Below are 27,576 nucleotides of genomic sequence, written 5' to 3' on the forward strand. Positions count from 1 at the left end.
GATATCCCGATTGTGATGTTTACTCTGATAATTATTTTGAAATTTTTATGTTGGGAAAACGGGGTGTTACACAACTGCTCACCAGCTCATAAAAGACACGGATCTTCTTGATCTCAGCACGTAAACCGTTCTCGAATTTGATGCATTTCGAAAACTCAGCAGTCTCTGCAGTGTAGTTCGGATAAAACTTTGCCAACTCCACAAACTTGGCAGCATACTTTGTCACTGACATGTTTCCTTGCTTCAGCTCAAGGAACTCAATCTCTTTCTTCCCGCGAACATCTTCCGGAAAGTATCTGTTTAGGAACTCTCTCCTAAACACAGCCCAATAACCACATCACCATCTTGCTCTAAGGTAGGTAGGAGACTAACCCACCAATCATCAGCTTCCTCAGCTAGCATATGCGTTCCAAAACGCACCTTCTGACCTTCAGTACACTGCATCACACGGCATCAAGCCCCCAACATAATTGAGCTAAAGCTCTAGGGCATCAAGCCCCCAACGTGGTGAGCAAAGGCTCCAGGGCATCAAGCCCCTAACAATGAATGCTAATGCATGGACACAAAAACTTAACTTCTTATAAATAACAACCTCTTATAAGTCCAATAATTTGGAACATCATCATCATCAACTTAGACCGACTCATGCAGCTTAGTTAAATAACAAACAACAACATAGGCAGTATGCAAATCATCATGGTATAACAACATCGAATGCAAATCAACAACATCTCAAATATCAACATAATTCATATAATGTATATACAATTATATACCATTAACAACAACATTAGATCATATTAATTTAGGCTTACTGAAACAACAACAACAAGATAACAACTTAGTTTTTAACCTCTAAGATCAACTCACATCAACTTGTGCGACAAAGATCGCATTTATCATAAACAAGGCATTCTGTAACTAGTCAATTCGCGAGGCGAGGGCCTCTACTCGCCATGGCGAGTTCAGGTATAACTCCCACAAGTTTGTTCTTAAACTATTCCAAGTTTAATCTCAATTTCCAATCTTTCCTAATCATTATTAGACCTGCTCAGGCACTCAAAAACATCTAAGGATCAACTCAAAATTCAAAATTACGAAATCTGGATAGCTCTCTGGTCATGCTCGCTATGGCGAGTTCATCTGTTCGTTGTGGCGAGGTGCAACTCGGGAGGCGAGGGAAAATCCCTCGCGAGGCGAGGATCATCGTTCGCGAGGGAGTGCGATGAATGTTGGCTCGGGCAGAAGTGCAGTTTTCATGAAAATTCACTATTTCTCATGATTTTAAGCGTAACATTGATTCCATAATTCATCATGCATATTATCTAAGGGCTAGGAACAGTTTCTACATCAATCTAACAAGTTTCCACCGTTTAATCAATAATTCTACAATTTTGACCTAGTTTTCAATTCCTCTAAAACTCATCCTACATCATGTTAAATCTAACCAATGAATCACAGACTTAATAGAATTGCAAAGTTAGTCTCACCCTTACCTTAATACGCAAAATCGTAGCAGTCTAGGTATCTTGCTCTTCTCTTGGCTTTTTCTCCCTTTTCTCCAAAAATTGATCGTACGTACGTTATGTTTTTCTAACTAGGGCTTTCCTATTTATATCTCCTCCATCTATCTTATCTTATTTCTCCCCCAAAACTCTCTAAAATCTCAAAATAACCCTTAAACTCAATAATTATTTTATTTTCAAATCTTATTTTATTAAACAATAAAATAAGTCACAACTCCTCATAAAATCACATAAAATCACCTCAATCATATAAACCTCTCAAATCACTCATATATCATATAAATATAATATAAACTCATCTTAATAGCTTCTAGACTCAATCAAATAATTAAATAATTAAATAATTCAAAGATGGCTTTACAATTCCCACCCTTTCATAAAGGGACAATGGCATCAGGCTGACACTAGCTCCTAAGTCACACATTGCCTTTTTCACTACTTCTGACCCTATGACACAAGGTATGGAAAAATTTCCTGGATCCTTAAGCTTTGGTGGCAATTTATTTTGGATAATGGCACTACATTCTTCGGTAAGGTTAACTGTTTCGCACTCTTCAATTTTCCTTTTTTTAGAAAGAATTTCTTTTAAGAATTTAGCATAGGTAGGCATTTGAGTTAAGACTTGGGTAAAAGGCACATCAATTTAGATTTTATTCATCATTTCAATAAATTTCTTGAATTGCCCATCTAGCTTAGACTTAGCAAACCTTTGCGGGAAAGGGATTTTCGGTTTGAAAGGAGGTGGAGTAGTTTCCTCACCATGTGATTTTTCTCTTTCTACCCTAGTTTCCTCAACTTGTGGCTCGTTAATCTCTTTCTCACTTTCATTGGGTTTGGCTCTTCTTATGGGGTCCTCTAGTGGCCTACCACTCCTAAGTGAAACAACATTCATTTTGTTAGTTTCCGGTTGGCTGACTTTATGGAAAACTTGGGAGAGTTGAGTTTCTGAAATTTTGTTGTGAGAGGAGATGGAGTCTACCTTTGATCTAAGCGTAGCAAGAGAGTCGTTTAAAAGTCTAGTTTGATCCTTAAGCTCTTGGAGTTGTTCGGATTGTTTAAGAAAATAATTTTCCATTAAAAGTTCAATGTTAGACTTTTGAATGACTCTTTGGCTATTTGCATAACCGGGTAGTGTTGTTTCTTGACCAAAGGGATTTTTATGAAAATTTTGGTTAAAACTTATCCCTTGGTTATTTTGAATAAAGTTTAATTGCTCAACACTACCTAGCTTGCATTCGATGCTAGAATTACCAGATATACCACATGCCCCACATGGAGGTGAAAAAGAAGTAGGTGTGACAATACAAGTATTCAGGTGATCAAATATTTGAGACAGTGCATCCACCTTGGTAGATAGATGGTCAAGGGAAGAGATTTTGTTTATACCTACCTCTTTTTTAGAGGGGGAAGAATCGATGATGACTTTCTCTTCGGTCCACTGGAAGTGGTTTAGAGCCATATCTTCAATCAAGGCATAAGTTGTTGTAAAATCCTTGTTCATTAGGGCACCACCTGCAGCTACATCAACAGTTATCTTTGTGTTACATGTTAAACCATTGTAAAAGGTGTGGATGATCAACCACTTCTCCAAACCATGATGGGGACAAAGTCTAAGCATTTCTTAAAAATGCTCCCACACATCGTAAAGAGATGCCCCGTCTTCTTGAGTGAATTGATAAAGCTTTGACCTAAGTTGGGCGGTTTTAGACGCGGGAAAAAATCGGCAAAGGAATTCTCGCCTCAATTGATCCCATGAAGTGATGGAGCCAGCTTTTAAAGAATTGAACCAACTGCTGGCCCTATATTTTAAAGAAAAAGGGAAGAGATGTAGCCAAACGGCCTCTTGATTAGCTTTATAAGTTACACTGAGTCTCCAAAAGGTTGAAATATGCAGATTTGGATCCTTAGTAGGTGATCCAGAAAACTGGTTTTGTTGTACCAAACTTAGTAGTGCAGGTTTTATTTTAAAGTCATTAACTTCAACCGTTGGGTAAACTATAATAGCACATGGCTCATCCGTAGAAGGGATTGCATACTCCTTAAGAGTGCGTTCCTCAGCCATGTTGTTTATTATTTTATGCTACTCAAGAAGTTAATGGTAAGGAAAAGAAAGAAAGTAGTAGAAGAAAAAGGAAAAAGAAAAGATTCTAATCACAAAGAAAAGGTTAATTAAATTATTTAACTCCCCTGCAGCGGCGCCAAAAATTTGATGGGATAAAACCGCAAGTGTACGGTTCTATCGAAGTAGTAATATAAGAGTATCGTTCTGACATGGAGTTGTTAAATTCAATTAACTTTTGTTTGATGATTAGAAGAGAATCAAGTTGCAAAGTTGGGGTTTTCAAACGGTTAAAAGATAGTATAATAAAAAGAGGCTTGGGATCATTGGATCATCATAATGACAAGTCCTTCTCAAACCAAACTATTAATCCTAGAACCTTATGTTAGACCTAACTTCTAAAGACAGTTTCTCTTTTGTTCCTCTAGCAACCAAGCCTATTTCGCTGACTTGATTACTATTAGATTTTGGTTCCTTTAACAACTAAGCCTATTTCGCTGACCTGATTACTATTAGTTCCCTTGAAGATCGAAACTTATATATCTAATAGATTGCAAAGACTATTTCGCTGCCTTTGCAACCCTTGTCTAAATTCGCTTGTTCGAATATCATAGCTTCACTTTCTTTTTAAGAATTGATATTTGAGATGATGAATTGATAATGGTTAATTCATGTTAAAACAGTGAATTTAGATTAAAGATCAGGGTTACATAAGATTAGGGTCAATAGCTTGGTTCGATTAGGATTATGTCATTTAGAATGATCCAACAATCCCAAGACAAGAGAAGTCTACTCACTCATGTCCATCGTAGACATGGAGAAGAATGAGAAAAGCATAAAAGTAAATAACAAGAAAGTAAAAGAAAAGAACTTTTATTAGAAAGACAATTGTCACTTATTGAATTCCAAGAAAAGATGAATATTTGTGATGGCTAGCTACTCTATTTATATTTTACATTCGACTTAGAATCTAAGCAATTACATCACTAGAATGTTCCACAAGAAAACTAAAATAGAGTAGCTTAAAATCTAAGCAAAAGCAGTAAAAGGCTGTCCTGGGAGGTGGCACGGCCGTGCCAAGCTTCTGACTTGGGGGAGACACATTTTTGTCTCCAAATCTTCGTATTTTTGCATCAAATCAGCTCCAAAACCCCTTTCTTTTCCTCCAAGACTCAATGCATCTAATATTCACTCCTGAAATATAATAATATGCAATTAAAGTAAAATAGTTCAAAAAGGAAATAATATTAAAATAAAATAAACTTAAAACTAATTAAAACAAAACTAAATATTATACTAAAATAGATAATTATTGCCTCATCAGATTGCTTGCTTATAACTTGAATTGATGAATTGTACTTTCTGAGTTAAGTATGCTAAATGAAGAATAATGCGAGTAATCTTTTCATTGATTGATGTTGATAATGATGAGCCTATGTTGATGACTTGTTTAGAGATTGATTATGTTTGCTATGTTATGTTAGTAATATGATAGCTTGACATGTATGGAATGGGGGATAATAATCAGGTAATGTTCGTATTCTAGGAGGGATGATTATTTATATGTGTTATGCATGAAATCCTTCAATGCTTATGTTTGTTTATGTTTATTATGATTGATGCGAAGCTTACCCCAGTGCTTATGTTTCTTTTGAGTCTTAAAGTAGGCTCTAATCTAGGATGTCTATCTTTATGATTATTCTAGATTGATATTCTGGATTTGTTTATGTTGTTGAGATTTTTCCCATATGTCGGGATTGGAGATTTTATATGATGATGTATATTGATCTTATGACATGTATATTTTGGAGATGTATGACTTATATCCACTGCGACTGATGAGATTTGTTATATACGCATGTTGATTTAGTTTTTGTTGAAGACGTTGCGTCTACTTCTTGAATATTTATATTATTCGCGTGATATATCACTTTAATAGAAGTAGGGCGTTCCAAGTTGGTATCAGAGTCGTGGTCGGTCTTGTCCGGACTAGTATTTGTTGAATTTCCTGTTTGTACTCGGATGGTATTGAATTACCTTTGGTAATTTTTGTGTTGTTTCGTTCTTTTAGGTGGGTTTGAGCATAGTGGGGGAGAAGCAGGTTGCTTCTAGTGTTTTAGTCTGGCAAGGGAAGGTATCTTTGGTTGCAGAGGCTCAGTTGGTTGTGGTTGGTGTTAATTGTCCTGTTGATTTTGGATTTTGTTTGCTTCTTTGAAGGAGAATTAGATGTGTGCTAAGTTGTCAAAGTGTGAGTTTTGGTTGCGGGAAGTGAGTTTCCTTGGTCATGTGATTATGAAGGGTGGTATTGACGTGGATCCGTCGAAGGTTGATGCAGTGTTGCAGTGGGAATCAGCTAAGTCTGTTTTTGAGATTAGAAGTTTTCTTGGATTGGCAGGTTATTATCGGAGGTTTATCGAAGGATTCTCTAAGTTGGCAATCCATTGACGCAGTTGACTCGAAAAGGACAAGCTTATGTTTGGGATGCTAAGTGTGAGAAGAGTTTCCAAGAGTTGAAGAAGAGGTTGACTTCAGCTCCAGTATTGATTTTTCCAAATCCGAAGGAATCGTTTGTTGTGTATTGTGATGCTTCTAAGATGGGGCTTGGTAGCGTGTTAATGCAGAATTGTTAGGTTGTGGCTTATGCGTCGAGGCAGTTGAAAATGCATGAGAAGAACTGTCCGACTCATGATTTGGAATTGGCGGCCGTTGTGTATGTGTTGAAGATTTGGAGGAATTATCTGTATGGTTCTAAGTTTGAAGTGTTCAGTGACCACAAGTGTTTGAAGTACTTGTTTGATCAGAAAGAGCTGAATATGAAGCAAAGAAGATGGTTAGAGTATCTTAAGTGTAACGCCCTAGTTATTATTTTATTTTATTTTATTTTGGTTTGTTTAGAGTCTCATATGTGATTTTATATGATTTTTGGTGATTTATATGGTGTGTGCATTTTATTATATAGTTTATTATAATAATAACTAAAATAAGTGGAAATTAATATTATTTTAGAAATTAGGGAGTTAATTAGAATTTATTAAAATTAAGGGGAATTAATAGAATTGAAGGGAGTTAAGAAAGAGGTTAAGAAAGAAGGAAAAACAGTCAAAACGTTTTAACGTAAGAAACTAGCTTTGGGAGAAAAGGGAGAAGAAGAGCAAGAACAAGAGAGGAGAGCCTAGAACCGATCCTTGCTGTCTTATTTTCTGCAAAACTAAGGTAAGGGTGAGACAATCTCTCAATAATCATAATCTATAATTTCTGAAATTGACCAAATTGCATAGTTTTGGAAAATAAATTGAGGGTTAGGGTTTGATGAGGATTATGAAGGGAAATGGGTAATGATCATGTTAATTCGCTTGTAATATAATGTTCAGAATGGAAACTTAATCTTGTTGTTGCTGTGATCATAAAGTGATTGAAATTTATGAGTGGTTGGATGAATTGATGAATTTGTGTATGATGGTGGAATGATCTGTAATTGTTGTTGTTAATGGCTGTTTTGTGTTCCTTAGATGCTTAGTTGTATATAGGACCTGTAAACATCTGCTGGAAAACATTTTGGGTGATCGGGGGATTAAAATTGGGTTTTGGAGTGAGAAGAGGTCTGAAATCGTAGGTTTTTGCACTGCCCAGATGATTGGTCGCTTAAGCGAAGCAGCTGTCGCTTAAGCGAGCTTTCAAGTAAACTGCCAGAATGCGATTTTACCCGTTCGCTTAAGCGAACCGTGAGCGAACTGGTAAGCGAAAATTAAGTTGGATTCTGCCAAGAATTCGCTTAAGCGAATGGTAAGAGACCCCGTGAGCGAAAAACCATTTTGATTCTGTCCAAAGTTCGCTCAAGCGAACCGTGAGCGACCCGTAAGCGAACTGAACTCAGACCTACTGTAAGCTGGTCGCTTAAGCGAACTAGCCGTCGCTTAAGCGAAGTGAGTCTTAGTTAGCCTCTTCTGAACTATTACTTAGTGCATGAGGGGACTTCTTGAGCATTCTATAACTCCTCTTTAACTAGTATAACTCTGGTGTAGGTAACCGAATTCTATTAGAACAAGCCGGTGATTGGATTGATTGGTGTTAGTAAATGTTGGAGATGATTGTGTATGAAAGCAAGTGAATATGTATATATATATATATATATATATATATAACATGAGGAATGTGCTTGATGTGTGTGCATAAATATAAATAATTGTGTATGTTCTAAATTGTTGAGTTGTGGAGTAGTAAGTCATATGAAATATATGTAATAGTTGAGTTGTATGTACATATACACAGGTTGGGTAGTTGCATAAACATCAAGTGGGAGAGCTTCGGCTCTGGAACGCCTTGTCGTTCAAAGCGGTGGAACACTAGTTGTTCAAAGCGGTGTGGAGTGGTGAGGACTTAGGTCCTGTTGAGAATGCTTTAACCATTCGACAGCGGTGTGGGTCACGACCCTGAATTATGGTACCACATGCATAGTTGCATTATAGAGGAGTATTAAGGGGGGGTGTCGTGTCATATCATGAGTTGTATATGCTGATTGAATTCTATATTTGGATGACTGTTGTTGATTGTGAAATACCTATGCTTATTGGATAATCATTGATGTTGTAAGGTGTTAGACTTTCAATTGATGTTATTATATATTATTTTTATTGACTGAGAATCTCACCCCTTCTGCTTGGAAATGTTGCCCTTCCTATGGGTAACTTGCAGGTGATCCTGAGTAGTAGGTGGTGGCTCAAAGTGTCTAGGGCTCTGATACGTGGGATGGGATTTTATTGTTTTCTTTCATTCCTATGTATCAAATTTTGGTTAATGTTGTTGTAGCCCTATGATTGTCGGATTATTCTGGTTGAGGCTTTTTATGCCAAGATGTTTTATGGAAGTTTAAAACAGTTAATGTTGTTGCTTAAACATAATTATTCCGTTGCAGATTAATGATATTATTGATGAAGGTTTATTAAATAGTTTTATATTTCTATTTAAGAAAATTTGAAAATGAAGTGTGACATGCCCATTTGGAATTATTTACTCTGATGTGTGTTTATTTTATTAAATAAATTTATATTTGGGAATGGGGTGTTACATTAAGGATTTTGACTTTCAGTTGATTTATCATCCCGGGAAGGCTAATGTTTTTGCTGATGCCTTTAGTAGGAAGACTTTGCATATGTCTACTTTGATGGTTAAAGAGTTGGAATTGACTAAACAATTTCGAGATTTGAGTTTGGTTAGTGAGTTGACGCCAGATGGTGTGAGGTTAGGGATGTTGAAGTTGACGAGTAACATTTTGGAAGAGATTAAGAATGGTTAGAAGGAAGATTTGGAACTTGTGTATCAAGTGGTGTTGGTTAATCAAGGAAAAGGTGTGGATTTCAGGTTGGATGAGAACGGTGTTTTGATGTTTCGTGATCGAGTTTGTGTACCGGATGTGCTTGAGCTTAAGAGGCAGATTATGGATGAGGGTGATAGGAGTAGTCTAAGTAATCATCCAGGAGCGACTAAGATGTATCAAGATTTGAAAAGGTTATTTTGGTGGCCTAGAATGAAGAGGGAAATCGCAAAATTTGTTTATGCTTGTTTGGTTTATCAGAAGTCTAAGATTGAACATCAGAAATCGTTGGGTTTGATGCAACCGTTGTCCGTGCCAGAGTGGAAGTGGGATAGTATCTCTATGGACTTTGTTGGAGCGTTGAGGAAGACTGTTAAGGGTTTTGATTCGATTTGGGTGATTAATTGTTGATCGGTTGACGAAGTCGGCACATTTTGTTCCTATCAAGACCGATATGTCTGTGGCGAAGTTGGCTGAGATCTACATTGAACAGATTGTGAGGTTGCATGGTATTCCTTCTAGTATTGTGTCGGATCGGGATCCAAGCTTTACTTCTATGCTTTGGGAACTATGGTGAGGTTGAGTTCTGCTTATCATCTCTAGACTGATGGGCAGACAAAGAGGACTATTCAGAGTTTGGAGGATTTGTTGAGGGCTTGTTTCTTGGAGCAAGGTGTCAGTTGGGTCGAATGTTTACCGGAGATGTAGAACGTCGTTGTATTGGTATGAATCAGGTGAAAGTGCTTTGTTAGGACCAGATGTTGTGCAAGAGACTACGGAAAAGGTTAAGATGATCCAAGAGAAGATGAAAGCGTCTCATAGTAGGCAGAAGAGTTATCACCATGGCGAGTTGGAGGCGAGTTGGGAGTGCCTCTTGTGTCAAACTCGCTATGGCGAGTTGCACAGTTCAGTAGCTCATATTTTGTCATTTTTAGGGTTTTGGGTCGATCCGTACCATTCCAAACTTATTACTTGATGTAGTTAAATGTAAATGAACTTTCTAAAGCTCTGTAAACATCAAGTGAATTGAAATGGACTTAGTTCGGAGATTTGCACCTTAAACTTTTGAAAAACGCCAAAACATCTAATTCTTTTCCGAAACTTGTTTGTCTTAAGAAAAAGGGGTGTGGGGTTAAGGTTGTATACCGTATTCATGATTTCAACGAGGTTTAACTTGGTTTTGTTTTGAATGAATTGGTTTTGCAATATTGAAAGAAATGATTCAAACTTGTCTTAACTTGGTGATTTTGATGATTTTGTCGTAATCGACCGGTGAAACGCACATGTATATTCAACTACACTCATATGTGATCTACGTTTATATATAGTCGAGGCCCTAGAGTTTATTTACTTGGTTTTGTTTCAATTGTCTCAATTGTTTTAAAGTTGTAAAATGAGAGACTAACTTTGTCGAAATAAATCTTTAAGACCAATTCCTTGGCAAATCTTTTGTGGATAGTTTGTTATGATTATATGAAGATATGTGAATGCTTTCTAAGTGTTGAATATGATGTTTATCATAGTGTGTTGTATTTTCTCCTTTACTTGTATTGTGAGAAATTGTATGGAGTTGTTGAACTATATGATATAGTTGATGTTGATTAATGCATATATGTTGATTGATTGTGATATTTTTTTTTTTGAAGAAATTGATTGTGATATTGTTGATAAAGACATATGTGTTAATTGATTGTGATATTGTCGGTGAATGCATATATGTTAAGTGATGGTGATTTTGTTGGTGATTCCATATATGCTAAATGATTGATGATGATGTGATGATGACTCTTAATTGATTTTTTGACTTGATTGATTTTGTGGACGTAAATACTTGATAATGCAATTGTTGTTGAGGTTATCAATATAAATGGAGGTTATCCTTTATATTGTTGTTGAATATTATGAGGTGATTTTGCATTGTCGAGTCTTTGCTTGTATGTTCATGCATCATAGTCATGTTGAGTCTTGATGTTGTAAAAGAGGGTTACTCTTTTACTTCAGTGCTAATATAAGACGGATGTGAAATCTTACATATGATGTTTTTGTTGCATCATGGGTGACGACCTTGAGGTGATTTGGTACCACATGGATATATGTGTCGGGAATAGGCGCATAGCATTATTGGCATGCGTCTTAATTGTTTACATGTGAATGATGATTGTTTGATGCTAAGTGTGTTTGATGAATACATACTTGTGACATTTGAATTTGATTGGTTGATCAATTGTGTTATAATTGAATATGTGACTTGATGAATTTATGCATTAGTGAAATTGTTGAACCATGTAATCTATGTGGATTGCGTATATGTACATTGGTGGATTTTGTTGATGGTTGTAAGTAAATGATCTATGCTCTAATTGCATATCTTGCTTACTTGAGCTTATACACTTGATGAATCTATTTGATGATAATTATTTGATAATAATGATGAGGTGAGATTTGTACATGTATATATGTATGAATTGGTGATTCCTTTGATAAAAATGATTGCTTGCTTAATACTTAAATTGATGAATTGTACTTGCTGAGTTAAGTATGCTAAATGAAGAATAAGGTGAGTAATCCTTTCATTGATTGATGTTGATAATGATGAGCCTATGTTGATGACTTGTTTAGGGATTGAATTTGTTTGTTATGTTATGTTAGTAATGTGATAGCTTGAGATGTATGAAATGAGGGATAATAATCATGTAATGTTAGTATTCTAGGGGGGATGGTTATGAATATGTGTTATGCATGAAATCCTTGAATACTTATGTTTGTTTATGTTGATTATGATTGATGTGAAGCTTACCCCCAGTGGTTTCGATCGCATGCCTGTTTGTATGAATGGGTAGACGATGTGCAGGATTAGTTTGATTTCGGTGAGTTTCTTGGTGATTGCTTGGATATGTATGACTTATATCTACTGCGACCGATGAGATTTGTTATATACGCATGTTGATTTAGTTTTTGTTGAAGACGTAGCGTCTATTTCTTGAATATTTATATTATTCGCGTGTTTTTTCACTTTAATAGAAGTAGAGCGTTACATGCGGGGTATTGCTAATTCAAAGGTAATTGAAACATAAACTTAAATTGGCTTTCCAGTGTTTCCCAAGGCAATGAAGGCCAATGTTTCCTTAGGTCTTCCCATTTATGAATCTTAGAACACTCATAACACACTCTCTCTAAGCTTACTTAGTAGTTATACAAAGAGGCAGCCCTAATCTATGTCTACCTTACTAAGGGTTTAAAGAGAATGGTCTTACTAGGTTATAGATCTAAGTCGGAGAGCAAGGTGCTTGTTTCCCTAATTACTAACTAATTAATTCCTAGTTTCAGTAATGCACCACACGACCCAATGGGTTCTAGCCATTGGGTACATACGTATAGGGTCAACAGTTCCTATGATATCTTTGGCTAGTTAATAATCACTTACTTCCTAGACAAATAGTTATCGGTAAAGCGATATAAATATCAAGATATAAGCATCCGGTTAGTGATAGCAATATTAGGTCCTGCCACAACCTAAGTACCTAATCTAGGGTTGCACCTCTCACAATTATAAAGACTATAATTAATAAAACTCTATAGTGGACAAAAACATAAATAAAATAAATAAACAACAAATTAAATTAATTAAATATCCAACAAAAATATACAGAGGTTCATCTTATAACTCTAACCTAAAAATATTTAGTTGCACATGGTAACTAAAAACAAATTACTAAAGATTACAACATGCCCTAGAAAATCAAGGAGAAAATAGAAACTCTCCCGAAGCTCCAAAGTCGCCTTCCTCTTGAACTGCTCCTGTTGTGAACGAGAAATTTTCAAAGAGGAAGGTTGGTATTTATGATGAAAGTTTCTACCTGGGTTTGGGCTAAAAGTGCGGGTTTTACCCAAAACAGAATCAGGAGAAGAAAGTTGTGCCCCGACTTTTTGCATGCACGGGGTGCATGACTGATGCATGGGGCACATGACTGATGAACGAGGCGCATAGCTTGCATCCCCATGCATGCCCTAGGCTCATGAGAAATTCCTTAGGCGCATGAAATGAAATTTTCATGCCCTAGGGGCATTTGTGTTCCTTCCAGGTCCAATCTCCGATTTTCTGTTGTTTTTAAGTCTTCGTCTTCAAATAAATTGCCTTGGTACTTAGGGAAAATAACTCCTCCCACTTGTAAGTCTTACGAGGCCTCTTTAATCTTTATTCTTGTCTCTTGAATCTTCACAATTCTTCAGTTGTTCTTGATTTTATGATTTGCATGATTTCTTCGTGAATTACTTCAAAACCCCCCTCAAATTACTATGTTTCGGGAAAACTAGAATTACAGACTCAAATATAGAAAACATTACAAAAGTTCCGAAATCATAGGCAATCGTTTTAATACTTCCTTCTTTTGCTTCTATTTCCTACTGAAATAAACTAACAAACATGCTAAGTGTAACGCCCACTTTCGTTTAATTGTTTAATTAATTGAGTTTAGGCGATTATATTATATTTATATAATATATGCATGATTTTGGTATGTTTTGATGATTTACGACTATCTTAATGGTTTGGTTGATATTGTGATAAGTTATGAGTTTTAGAAGATTTGATAAAGATTATGAGACTTATTTTATTGTTAAATAAAATAAGATTTGATAAGAAAATAAAAATATTTAGTTGAGGGCTGTTTTGATATTTTAGATAGAATTGGGGGAGAAAGTGAGATAAGAAAAGTAATTAAGAGGAGATATAAAAGAGATAGACCTAGTTTTAGAAAAACATTGTTGTACGTACGTTTTTGGAGAAAAAGGGAGAAAACCAAGAGAAGAGCAAGAGAGACCTTGGAGGGCTGCGATTTCTACACATTAAGGTAAGGGTGAGACTAATAATTCAATAATGTTAGTTGTTGTAATTCTGATAATTAATTGACAAGGTTAGGATTGATTTAGAAAAGTTTTGGAATTAGGTCAAAAACCTAGAAATTGATGATCAAACGGTAAAATGGTGTTAGATTGATGTAGAAACCGTCCCACAACCTTAGAATATGTTTAGGATGAATTCTGAGATTGAAATTAGGCTTGGAACCTTGTTAGATGATGATTTTCGTGTAGAAAGTGCATCAGGTCCGAGCCTAAATTCATCGCTCGCCATGGCGAGCTATGAATCTCGCCTCGCGAGTGATGAACTTCATCGCTCGCCACGCGAGCCCTTCCCTTTCGCCTCGAGAGTCCTTTTGGTACAGCTCGCCATGGCGAACAACCTTACTCGCCATAGCGAGCTAAGGCAGAGAGCATGTTAGATTTTGCAATTTCGACTTTTTAGTTGAACCTTGAGTGCCTTTGAGTGCCTGAACATACCTAGTAATGATTAGGAATGAATGTAGGACAAGATTGAACCCAGAACTACATTAGTTGGGGAGTTAGCCTGAACTCGCCATGGCGAGTAGATACTCTCGCCTCGCGAGCACTTCCAGATTGGAGTGCATTGAGTGTTTGTGCGATCTGTGTCGCACGTTTTGATCAAGAGTGAACCCCTAATTGGTAATGAAACCTAATGATGACGTTTAACGCAATCTGTAAAGCCGTTTAAGATATGTTGATATTAATTGAGCATGAATTAATGTATTATACATTATGTGAGATTATGAATGAAATATTATGATGCCATTGAATTGCAATTGATATATTGATATCATCCTGTTGTTGAGTGACTTGACTATGCTGCTGCTGTTATTTCACTAAGTGCATAATGTCTATATATGATGAATAAGATGACGTTTAGCTCCAAATTATTGGATGCATATTGATATGTTGATTACGGTGATTTGTTGATAAGAGTCCATGCATTAGCATTCATTGAGCTTAGTCCTCACCACGATTATTAGGAGCTTTGTCCTCCGCACGATTTATTAGGAGCTTTGTCCTCCGCACGTTTAAAGTATATTAATACTTATGATGACGATTGGTACCACATGCATATAAGGAGTCTAAGAGCATTGTCGCATTGTCGTGTCTAAGATGCTATGTTGTTGATGATGATTGAATATGTGATTACGTGATAATTGTTTATCAAATATGCAAAGTTGTTTAAGATTGAATATGATGTTAATGTTAATTTATGATTCGAATTACATTGATTAATGTTATTTTGTTATGAAATCTCACCCCTTCTGCTTGAAAATGTTGCCCTTCGTATGGGTAACTTGCAGGTGATCGTGCTTAGTGTGCAGTTTGCTGTTGTGAGTGGCCTTGCCTCACTGTGTCGTCTAGGTCGCTCTGATACGTAACGGGATGGGGTTTTATGTTATGCATGCTTCATTCTCTTACGTGACTAATATGTTATTTTTATAATATTATGGATTATGATTTGAAATATTTTGCTGGGGCCTGCTGCCAAAACGTTTTACGAAATATGATATAATTTCCGCTGCAATGTTGAGTTATTTGGTTAAATTATTATTTAACAGTTTTGGATTATGTTATATGTGATATCCCGTTTGTTTATGATGCTTACTCTAATAAATGTTTTAAGAAATTTGTATATTGGGAAAACGGGGTGTTACACTAAGAACAACGTAAGATGACCTATCATCATGTGCTTGAGCATAGGAAATCTCTTGTTTGTGTGCTTGAGTGTTTGAAGTCTCTTGGTTGTGTGCTTGAGCATTTGTAATAAGATATTGATTTTAGTGAACTCTCCTTGGAAGTGCATGGGGGACAGGACTACTTCCGGATTGTGGAAGGAACCTGTATAATTTCTTGTGTCTTTCTCTTCTCTCTCTCAATCTTTACTTTATCCGCTGCATTAGACTCTAAACATTGCTTCAGGATCTGAACTCTATTAGACTCTGGACTATGGACTTAGTTTAAAAAGAAGAAAAAGCTAACACAATTTAAATCCCTTCTTGTGTTTTTCTCACCTTCATGCTAGGCAAAGACTAGCGAGGAGGAAGCCTATTTCCATCAAATTCAAGGATACATGATCCTAGGCAAGGGCCTTGCCAAATCTACGTCCTTAAAGTCGTGACCAAAGCTCTGTCTTAACGAGGAAGAACAAGACAAGTCTTCGTCTTAACGGGGAAGAACAAGGCGAGTTCTTCGTCTCAGCTGCACACCTGCGATGTTAGCCGAAACCTCTTGAAGGAAGACAACGGTCATACCCCGAGTCATCCATTTTAACCCAGAAATGAAAAACCCTTCAAAGAACTCAATTTCTTCCTCACTACCACAAATCACCATGAAAAACACACGAAATCTACCTCCACGACCCACAAAGAAGAACATTATTTCTTACTCAAGCTTAAAACACCAAACGAAGAGGAACACTCAAAGCTTGAGAAGATAAGAGCAACGACTGGGTCTATATGTAAAAGACAAGAAACATTTTCTAGCAACAATGCCAAAAGAAACGATGAACCCCGGAGGAAAACAAAAAGAACTCCTCCTTAAATAGCCTCGAAATCACTCACATCAACAGACCAGATCAGGCGAAAGCAAAGAGCCACGATCTGAACGGCTGACAACGACCTTGGAAAAAACGTAACACAATGAAAGCTACACGCCCGTGTAACATTTTTTCCAGGAACACATGTAGCAAACGAACCAGACACATGGAAAGTGAAAATGAACAACAATCATGTCGCCAATGTTCCACTTGAAGCATTAAATACCAACTACTCCCACGAACTCATAGTTAGGATCCACCTATTCGCAGATGGAATTAAAGTTTCCTGGCGAAACACATCAAAATTTGTTTGGTTAGACCATCAACGAACGCAACCTCCATTGAGCCATAAAGGCATCAATGGCATGGGGGGCAACTGTACTGGACCGGTCACAAGGCCAACCACGCACCGGCACATGGCCTAAGATACGCCGTCTTAAGGCTCCGCACTTAAAGGAGCACACCAGCTCGCGTGCACCGTGCCACACAGGAGCGCGCCTCCGTGGAAGGATCATGATACACGTGTCCCATAACTTCCTTAATCATACACCTCATCTCACATAGACGCTTATGCTCAAGGCGCGTGTATATAAGGTTGAACTTGCTTCACCCTCAAGCTACACATCATTGTCCACATCACTTCTACACACTATTTTTTAGTTTCATTACTAACTTGAGCGCTGGAGTGCTAACGTGCCTGTAGGCACCTTTCGTTCCACCACGAAGACTCATCACCTCCTTGCCGTCACATCGGAGCTACTCAACCGTTCTCACCATACAGATTAGAGAGAATATAACATACATGATAAGTATAATCAATTATGGCCAACTTTTTTATTTTATTTTATTAATATTTGTATAAATTCAGAATAGTAAAAGAATCATATAGACATCTTAAAAAATATCATATAGACTTAATTAATTAAAAAATATAAACACATTGACATAGTCTTCTATAAGATTTTTTACTGATATATATATATATATATGTTTTTGCTAGAAGACATCCATGAAGGTGTTTTTTAGCAATCTACATTTCAAGGTGTGATTATCAATTTTTTATTTAAAACTTGCTAAAAGACACCTTTATACAAATTAATTGGTTTCTTTTAGGAAATGTCTATAGGATAACTTACTAAAAGACACCTTCATAAAATGTGTCTTTATATATATTGTTTATATTTTAGTAAATAAAATGGAAAGTACAGTACAGTGATCAATCAAGACAATTATCGGAAAATGCAAGAGAAAGTGACAGATATTTTCACCAGATGCAATACAATTGTGTAAGCTCTTCGATTCTGGTACTATAAGCAGTGTGAGGTCTTATTGTATTTATAGAGCGATAGATGCCTAATCATGTATACATAGATTTGGCCGTGACTCGAATGATTTACTTTTTTCAGTATCATGATAGCACAGAACTGGCTAGCAGTGTAGCAGTTGAGAGATAATGAGAAGAAGATAGGACAAAATATGAATCTAAAATAGATTTCAACTTGATTTTTTTTTTGGATAAGGACAAGCAAGTTATGAACCCCCATAATATAATTTGATATACGTGTTAACACGTAACGGCATGCTTTACATTTGAACTCATTTGTGTGGCACTGTGTTGTAATCGTTCACGCATTCATTGTTGTTAGTAGTCGTTTGTTAGTAGTCTTAATGACCCAATTAATACCCACACCAGCTATTCAGAATTGAATTTAATTTCATCCCACTTGAAGATCTTTGATGGTGGGGACCATACAACCATGGTTAGCTAGTAATAATCTCTTTCAAAATTATTCGTGGACCCGATATTTAATATTTATAAAGAGTACCCATAACATGTGTATGAATAAGTGACAAATTAAAAATATTTTTCTGTCTCATAATTATTTTATTTTCAAATTATCCGGTGGCTAGTTTAAGCTGAATGAATAAATAGAGAATTTAAGATTTAAACCCTAATCCATATATATATCATGCAATATTTATCTACTATGTTATGTTCATTAGAACCCAATATTTGTAACTTTATAATATTAATAAACTTCTAACTTAATTGTTATCAATATACTCTTATTTTCTTTTAAAAAACGAATATAATCTTATTTATTGTAGTGTGTTAACCCGTGTAATGCACGAGGGATAGACTATTAATTTTCAATAGAAAAAATATATTATTTTTTAGGAAAAATTTCACAATTAATCTCTTAACTTAATTTTTAGATAACTCTTTCGTCCTTTATTTTTTTTTTCTTCACGATTTAGTCCTTTCTGTTATAAAATAACAACATAGTTATCCTTTTTTATGAAAAAAATAATCAAAAACTCAAAAAAAATCATCAAACTCATAGACAAACGTAAATCTTCATCATACAAGCCTAGAAAATCAAATTTCATTCAAAAAATCTCATAAAAAACGATAAGATATTGTCATTTTATAACATAATTAAATCGTGACGAAAAAAAATAAAAGACGAAAATGTTACTTAAAATTAAGTTAAGGGAGTAATTATGTAATTTTGCCTATTTTTTATTTATCAATGAAATTTATTTATCTCGTGTTTTCTTTTTGCCGCAATGACAAATATGTGTCTTACGTTTATTATTGATAGATATATGTCTGTGCTTTTATGCATAATGAAAATATATTTCTATTATTTTTTTTATATATATCAACAACAAAAAAAACGTTTGTATTTTTTTATGTATCAATCACCAATATTTTTAACTTTTTTTTATGACAAAAAATAAAAATAAAAATTTATGTATTAATGACTAATAATTTAACAATGTTATTAATTTTATTTTTATCAACGAAAAATATTTGAGCAATAATTTTTTATGCATTGTTAATATGTCTTTGTCCTATGTTTTTTTTTTTGTATTTCTAATGAAAAATATATGTTATGTGTTTATTATTGACAAATAATTGTCCCATTTTTTATATATTTATTAAAGATAAAACTTCACATAAATAAATTGTGCTAAATACATGTCTCTTACTTTTTTTATGCACCAATTACAAACATTTGTCTATTTTTTCTTAAATGTATTATTGACAAATATTTTTCTAGTGTTTTCTTGATATTTATCAATGACAAATATTTATCCCATGATTGTTTTTGTTAAAAAATAAAATATTTGTCCCGTGATTTTTTTTTTTGCATAAGTGATTAATAGTTGTCCAATTTTTTTAATATTTATCATGGCAATATTTGTCTCATGTTTTTTATGTATCAATCACAAATACGCGTCCCTTAGTTTTATGTATCATTGATAAATATGTGTCCCATGATTTTTCTTAATTATTAGTGACAAATATTTGTCATGTGTTTTTTTTATATAAATCAATGACAAATGCTTGTATTGTGCTTTTATACTCTTCACTGATAAATAATTTTACAAATTTTATTTAAGTATCCTTGTTTTCTACGTATTTTTTATATTTATTGACGACAAATGTTTGTCGATTGTTGATAATTGATTAAATGGATTAACTTATCTTATAGTCAATTTCGGATTCAACATATCCTAACTTATTTTTATTTTGAATAAGTGGAGTAAGAAATTGATGTTCAACATTTTCTATTATTTATTTTTTAATGAAATCATTATAATTATTTTGTTTATTTATTTTTTAATGAAATCATTATAATTATTTTGTTTAGGGAGACTAAAGTTAATGTGAATTGATGAAATAGAAATATTGTAATTCAACATTTACTTAGGCCCCATTTGGATAAATAACTTATATAGATGCTTATAGCATTAGGGCTTATAACATTATAGTTTACATCATAAGCTCTTATACTTGATAAGCTATTTATGTTTGGATATGTACACTAAAAAGTACTTACATAAATTGAAGTGTTTGGATGTGACATTACATAAGCAATTATCGAAATTTTAAATATTTTTAATTTAACAAAAAAGTCATAGAATCGAACCACAATTATCAAGATTTTTTTTGATAAAATTAGTCAAGATGTTAAAAACAATATTATAATATAGTATAATCAATATTATAATATATTTATATATTATAATATTATAATATATTAATTATAATTATATATATATAGTATAATCAATATTCGTCCTTAAAAAAAATATCAAAGTTACCTAATTGTATGTTGCGTAAACACTCTGCATAAATAAATCTGAGAAATTATGATTGTAAACTTACCATATATATAGATATTAGTGTACAGTTTGTTACCAAAAAAAGACAAGTTAAGTTTATTTATTTTATTCAGTTTCATTTTGTTACGTAACAAAAAAATAATAAAAATCTTCCTTAAAAAAAAAAAAAAAAAATTTAGTTACGTGTGTTACTTTAGTAAGATAAGCATATAGCAATTTTGTTACCCATGCACCGCCAAAGATAACTAACATTATAATTAAAATATATGTTTTTTTTTCTAAAAACCAAAAAATAAAATAAAATATATGTTTTGAAAAAGTGGATCCAAAGAGAATCGAAAGAGGTTACATAAATTCATAAGCTCCTTGTTAAGCCGGAGGGTAAGCTGAAAATTTAGGCTTATTAAAATATGGCATAAGCAGCTTATGAAACTATGATAAGTTATTTTTACTTTTTTATCCAAACACCTTTAAAAATGCTTATGGGAGTAGATAAGCCGACATAAGCTCAAAATAAGCCAATCCAAACGGAGCCTTATTTGTTAACCTCAAAAAAAATATTTGAAATCCAATTAATGTTGATTATTTTTCCTTTTTCACTCAACTCTTTTGAATAACGTGACATTTTTTCCTTAAAAAAAATAACATGTCATTTTTGTTTTTATAATTGGACCATTTCATTGTTTCTACGTTTTTAATATTTTGTTTGTAAGACTATTTCAATTTTAGATTTTAATTTTCACAAAAAAATAATTAAGGGACAAAAAAAAAGCTTATATGAAAGAAGCAATGTAATCAATTGAGATTAAGATTCTTCGACTAATGCAAAATATATCCTATAAATAAATAGATATTATATAATTTGAAGAAGAAAAAAAAATCTATTTTTCAAATTTAATAAATTCTAATTCTATGTTTTTATTTTGAAATTGTGTCATTTTATATAATTTGACTAACAATCAAAACTATTGAGTTAAACTTTTCCTTTTATCATAAATGGTGTCATTTAAAAAAAGTTTGTCATAAATGGTGATTTGATTATGATTGTTAGTCAACATTGCATTGCCCTTTGACACATGTAATTTTTTCTTCGTATTTGATTTTAATATGCCATGTCGATTGTTTCATTTGGTTTATTCCCAAATGCATGTATAGAGGATTTCAAGTCTTGGGCTTTTTGACAAGAAATTATAGGTTTTTAGTCGTCAAATTGCATTAGGCTAGCTTTAGAATAGGCAATTTTAGTAAACATTCATGAAATATATGAAGACGAGAAGAAGCCTATAAGTCATAGAAATCCACCCAAACTAGACAACTTTGTAATTGTGATATGCTTCTTACAAGTTTGTCATTTATTAAGCTTAGGGCATGGTCATGCCCAAAACCGGGCCCCAAATTGCCAAAACCAGGCCACAGTTTTGGGCGATTTTTCCTGCTTTTGACTCGACAAAAATTGGCCCCCGATTTCTGTCAATCCACCTGGTAATCATCAACTTTTTTTACCATTTTTCGTTTTGAACTGGGCTTTGGTAACATAAAAGTTGTACATATGGATGTTAGCTTTCGTTGAGATTTGGTTTGATTCCATTATCGCTTCTAGAACTTGAGTTATGATTAAAATACTACATATAGGTCATGTTGCATTTTCTATGAACCTTTATCATAACATTTTCAATGAACCATGAAATATACTTACAATTAATATTGAGTTTTAGGAAGTCATTAAAGCGAATAAATGAGTATGTATTTATGAAGTAATGATATTTAATGATGTGTATTTAATGTGTTGAAGATGATGTATAAATTAAAGATCTGAACGTTTGATTTGCACATGACAACGAATACTTGATTTTGATGAAATGATTTAGCATAGCATGAATGATTTAAATTGAAATGTTCATGCATAAAATTGGTGATTAAAATGAATATTGATTAACTTGTGATTTGATTAAAAAAATGAGATTGAGTGAATTATGTTGATTTTGAGACAAACTTTGACTAGAGTTTGAACATGAACATGGATTAGAATTTTTCTGGACCGGTCACAAGAACACTCACACGGTTACATGTAACACCCCATTTTCCCAATATTTAAAATTTCTTTAAAAGCATAACATTTATCAGAGTAAGCATCAAGCAACGGTATATCACATATAACGTAATCCAACAGTTAAATAATAATTTAACCAATATCTTAAACATTTGCAGCGGAAAATCATAAAACATAAATCATAAATCATAAAGCCCAACAAGTATCTCAAAAGAGTTTAACAAAGCATAAATTATCATGGCAGTTCACGTAAAAGAATGAAGCATGTTATAGCATTAACCCCATCCCGTTACGTATCAGAGCGACCTAGACGACACAGTGAGGCAAGGCCACTCACAGAAGCAACTGCACACTAAGCACGATCACCTGCAAGTTACCCATACGAAGGGCAACATTTTCAAGCAGAAGGGGTGAGATTTCATAATAAAATAACATTAATCAATGTAATTGCGAATCATAAATTAACATCATAATCATTCCATTATTAACTTTGCATAAATGCTAAACAGTTATCACGTAATCATATATCTAATCATTATAAACAACATAACATAATCAATGAACACTTATCACGTAATCACATATTCATTCATCATCAACAAGGCATCTTAATCATGACAATGTGACAATGCTCCTAGACTCCTTATATGCATGTGGTACCAATCGTCATCATAAGTATTAATATACTTTAATCGTGCGGAGGACAAAGCTCCTATAAAACGTGCGGAGGACAAAGCTCCTAATATTCGTGGTGAGGACTAAGCTCAATGATATGCTATGCATGGACACATATGAACAAAACATCGTAATCACTTATCAACATGCATCCAATAATTTGGAGCTAAACTTCATCATATAATTATGCACTTAGTTAAATAACGGAAGCAGCATAAACAGGTCACATAACAAGATGATATCATTATATCAAAGCACATAATTTGTATCATTATCACATCTTCTTATCTTGCATGAATATACAATACAATAGTTCATATTCAATTAATATTAATATAACTTAAACAACTCTACAGTCTGCATTAAACGACATCACTAGGTCTCATTACCAGTTAGGGGTTCACTCTTGATCAACAGGTGCGACACAGATCGCATAAACACATAAACAAGTTCATCCTGGTTGTACTCGCGAGGCGAGAGTACTTACTCGCCATGGCGAGTACCACTCAACTCCCAAACTAAGGTTGTTATGGGTTCCCTCTGATCCTACATTCATTCCTAATCAATACTAGGTATGTTCAGGTACTCAAAGGCATACAAGATTCAACTAAAAAGGTCGAAACACGAAATATGACATGCACTCTGCCTAAGCTCGCGAGGCGAGGAAAGGTTGCTCGCCATGGCGAGTTGCACCAAACAACTCGCGAGGCGAAGGAAAGGGGCTCGCGTGGCGAGCGATGAAGTTCATCACTCGCGAGGCGAGGATCATCACTCGCCGTGGCGAGCGATGAACAGAAGCACGGGCAGACTAGGGTTTTTCTCAAAAATCCATCACACAACATGGTTCAAAGCCTAATTTTGATTCCAGAATTCATCCTAAACATATTCTAAGGTTAAAGGACGGTTCTTTCATTAATCTAACAAGTTTTTACTGTTTGATCATCAATTTTTAGGGTTTTGACCTAATTCCAAAACTTCTCTAAATCAATCCTAACTTTGTCAACTAATCATCAGAATTACAGTAATTAACATTATTGAATTATTAGTCTCACCCTTACCTGGTTATGAAGAAATCGCAGCCCTCTCTATGCTCTTCTCCCTTCTAAGCTTTTCTCCCTTTTCCAAAAGTTTTCACGTACAATAAGTTTCTAAAATATTAGGTCTTCTCTTATTTATATCTCTTCCAAATTACTTATCTTATATCACTTTCACCCCCAAAACTATCTAAAATATCAAAACAGCCCTCAACTAAATATTTTATATTATTTTCAAATCTTTATTTTATTTAACAATAAAATAAATTCTCTAATCTTATCAAATCCTCCAAAACTCATAACTTAACACGTCATCAATCAAATCATCAAAATCACCACAAATCATCAAAACATATCAAAATCATGCATATGTTATATAATTATAATATAATTGCCTAAACTCGATTAAATAACGATTAAACGAAAGTGGGCGTTACAACTCTCCCCCACTTAAAAGATTTTCGTCCTCGAAAATTTACCTTAAGTAAACAACTCTGGATAAGACTCCAGCATCTTACTCTCAAGCTCCCACGTCAACCTTTCACCAGTCGCTCCCGACCAAACGACTCTCACGAGAGGTATCTCCTTGCCTCTCAACGTCTTCACTTTACGATCATCAATCCTCAACGGTAAAGTTTCTACCGTAAGGTTGTCTCTAACTTGCACATCGTCACTCTGAATTACATGAGATGGATCCGGAACATACTTTCGAAGTTGCGACACATGGAAAACGTTGTGCAAATTCGCAAGATGCGGTGGTAAACCCACTCGGTAAGCCACCGTTCCAACTCTTTCCAATATCTGATACGGACCAATGAACTTCGGGGTCAACTTCTTTGACTTCAAAGCACGTCCTACACCAGTCATAGGAGTGACTCTCAAAAACACGTGGTCTCCTTCCTGAAATTCAAGATCTTTTCTACGCTTATCATGATAACTCTTTTGTCGACTCTGCGACGCCTTCATTTTCTCTTGGATCATCTGAACTTTCTCAGTAGTTTGCTGAACAATCTCTGGTCCTAAGACCACTCTTTCTCCTGATTCAAACCAACACAACGGAGTTCTGCATCTCCGACCATACAAAGCCTCGAACGGTGCCATTCCAATACTAGAATGATAACTATTATTATAAGTGAACTCGATCAACGGAAGATGACTGTCCCAAGTTCCTCCTTGCTCAAGAACACAAATTCTCAACAAATCCTCTAGCGACTGAATTGTCCTCTCCGACTGACCATCTGTCTGTGGATGATACGCCGAACTCAATCTCAACTTCGAACCCAAAGCCTCTTGCAAACTTTTCCAAAATCTAGAAGTAAATCTTGGATCTCTATCTGATACAATGCTCGAAGGAACACCATGCAGCTTCACAATCTCTTTGATGTAAATCTCTGCCAACTGGGCAACAGGGAAACTAATATTAATAGGTAGAAAATGAGCTGACTTCGTCAACCTATCAACAATAACCCAAATTGCGTCGCTCCCTCTCGGAGTATTCGGCAAACTCGTCACAAAATCCATCGATATACTATCCCATTTCCATTCTGGCACATCTAAAGGTACCATCATCCCAGCAGGTTTCTGATGCTCGACTTTCGACTTCTGACAAACTAAACAGGAATACGCAAACTGTGCCACATCTCGTTTCAAACCAGACCACCAGAAAATCTTCTTTAAATCATGATACATCTTCGTAGCTCCCGGATGAATACTCAAGCTACTTCTATGACTCTCTTCAAGAATCATCTTCTTAATCTCTTCATTGTCTGGGATACAAATTCTTCCTCGGAATCTCAACACACCTTGATCATCGATTTTAAAATCACTGTCTTCAGTCTGATCTCTAGCAATCAACAAGTCCACAAACTTTACATCAACTTTCTGTGCTTCCTTGATACTTTTCAGAAATTCACTATCAATCTTCAGCATACCCAGTTTCACACTCTGAGGTGACCATTCGCAAACCAAACTCATATCTCTAAACTGTTCAAGCAATTCGAACTCTCTGACCATCATGGCGGACATATGCAATGTCTTCCTACTCAAGGCATCTGCAACAACATTAGCTTTACCTGGATGATAATTCAAACCAAAGTCATAATCTTTCAACAATTCGAGCCATCTTCGCTGTCTCATATTCAATTCCTTCTGATCGAACAAATACTTCAAACTCTTGTGATCACTAAACACCTCAAATCTCGAACCATACAAGTAATGTCTCCATATCTTCAATACAAAGACTACAGCTGCCAACTCGAGATCATGCGTAGGATAATTCTTCTCATGAACTCTCAACTGTCTTGAAGCATAAGCTACCACTTTACCTTCTTGCATAAGCACACCTCCTAAACCCAACTTGGACGCATCACAATATACCACAAAAGGTTCATCCGACTTCGGCAAAATTAACACTGGAGCAGTCGTCAAACGCTTCTTCAATTCACCGAAACTTTTCTCACAATGGACGTCCCACACAAAAGTTTTACCTTTACAAGTCAACTGCGTTAGCGGAAGAGCTAACGTAGAAAATCCTTCAATAAACCTTCTATAGTAACCAGCTAAACCCAAGAAACTTCTAATTTCAGTAACGGACTTAGGAGTATCCCATTGCGATACAGCTTCGACTTTAGACGGATCCACAGCAATACCATCTCCGGAAATAACATGGCCAAGGAAACTCACCTCATTCAACCAGAATTCACACTTAGACAATTTAGCATAAAGTTTCTTCTCTTTCAACACTTGTAAGACAATCTTCAGATGCTCAGCATGTTCTTCTTCAGTCTTGGAGTAAATTAAAATATCGTCGATAAACACAACCACAAACCGATCCAAAAATGCATGGAAGATGCGATTCATATACTCCATAAACACTCCAGGTGCATTGGTCACACCGAAAGGCATAACTTTATATTCATAGTGACCATAACGTGTTCTGAAAGCCGTCTTCTGCATATCTTCATCCTTTACTTTAATCTGGTGATAACCTGATCTCAAATCAATCTTGCTGAAAACTCGTGCACCCACTAGCTGATCCATCAAATCATCAATTCTCGGAAGTGGATACCTATTCTTGATAGTTACCTTGTTCAACTGTCGATAATCAATATACAACCGCATACTACCATCTTTCTTCTTTACTAGCAAAACCGGCGCTCCCCAAGGTGAAACACTTGGTCTAACAAACTTCTTCTCAAGCAAGTCTTCCAACTGTTTCTTCAACTCAGATAACTCGGAAGCAGACATACGATAAGGTGCCATCGAGACCGGCTTCGTTCCAGGAACAAGATCAATAGAAAACTCAACTTCTCTCTCTAGAGGCACATCAGGAATCTCATCTGGAAAAACTTCAGGAAATTCA

The 27,576-nt window shown here is 34.9% G+C and overlaps 1 non-coding gene across 1 annotated transcript; it reads left to right on the forward strand.

Moving 5' to 3' along the window:
* Window positions 1-3,115: 3,115 nt before the first annotated feature.
* LOC120577801 (small nucleolar RNA R71) lies at window positions 3,116-3,222 on the forward strand. The gene has a single exon (XR_005643781.1). It is a non-coding gene; the product is annotated as a small nucleolar RNA R71 (small nucleolar RNA).
* Window positions 3,223-27,576: the final 24,354 nt, after the last annotated feature.

The sequence above is a fragment of the Medicago truncatula genome, chromosome 8 (assembly GCF_003473485.1).
Source record: "Medicago truncatula cultivar Jemalong A17 chromosome 8, MtrunA17r5.0-ANR, whole genome shotgun sequence".
Taxonomy (NCBI): Eukaryota; Viridiplantae; Streptophyta; class Magnoliopsida; order Fabales; family Fabaceae; genus Medicago; species Medicago truncatula.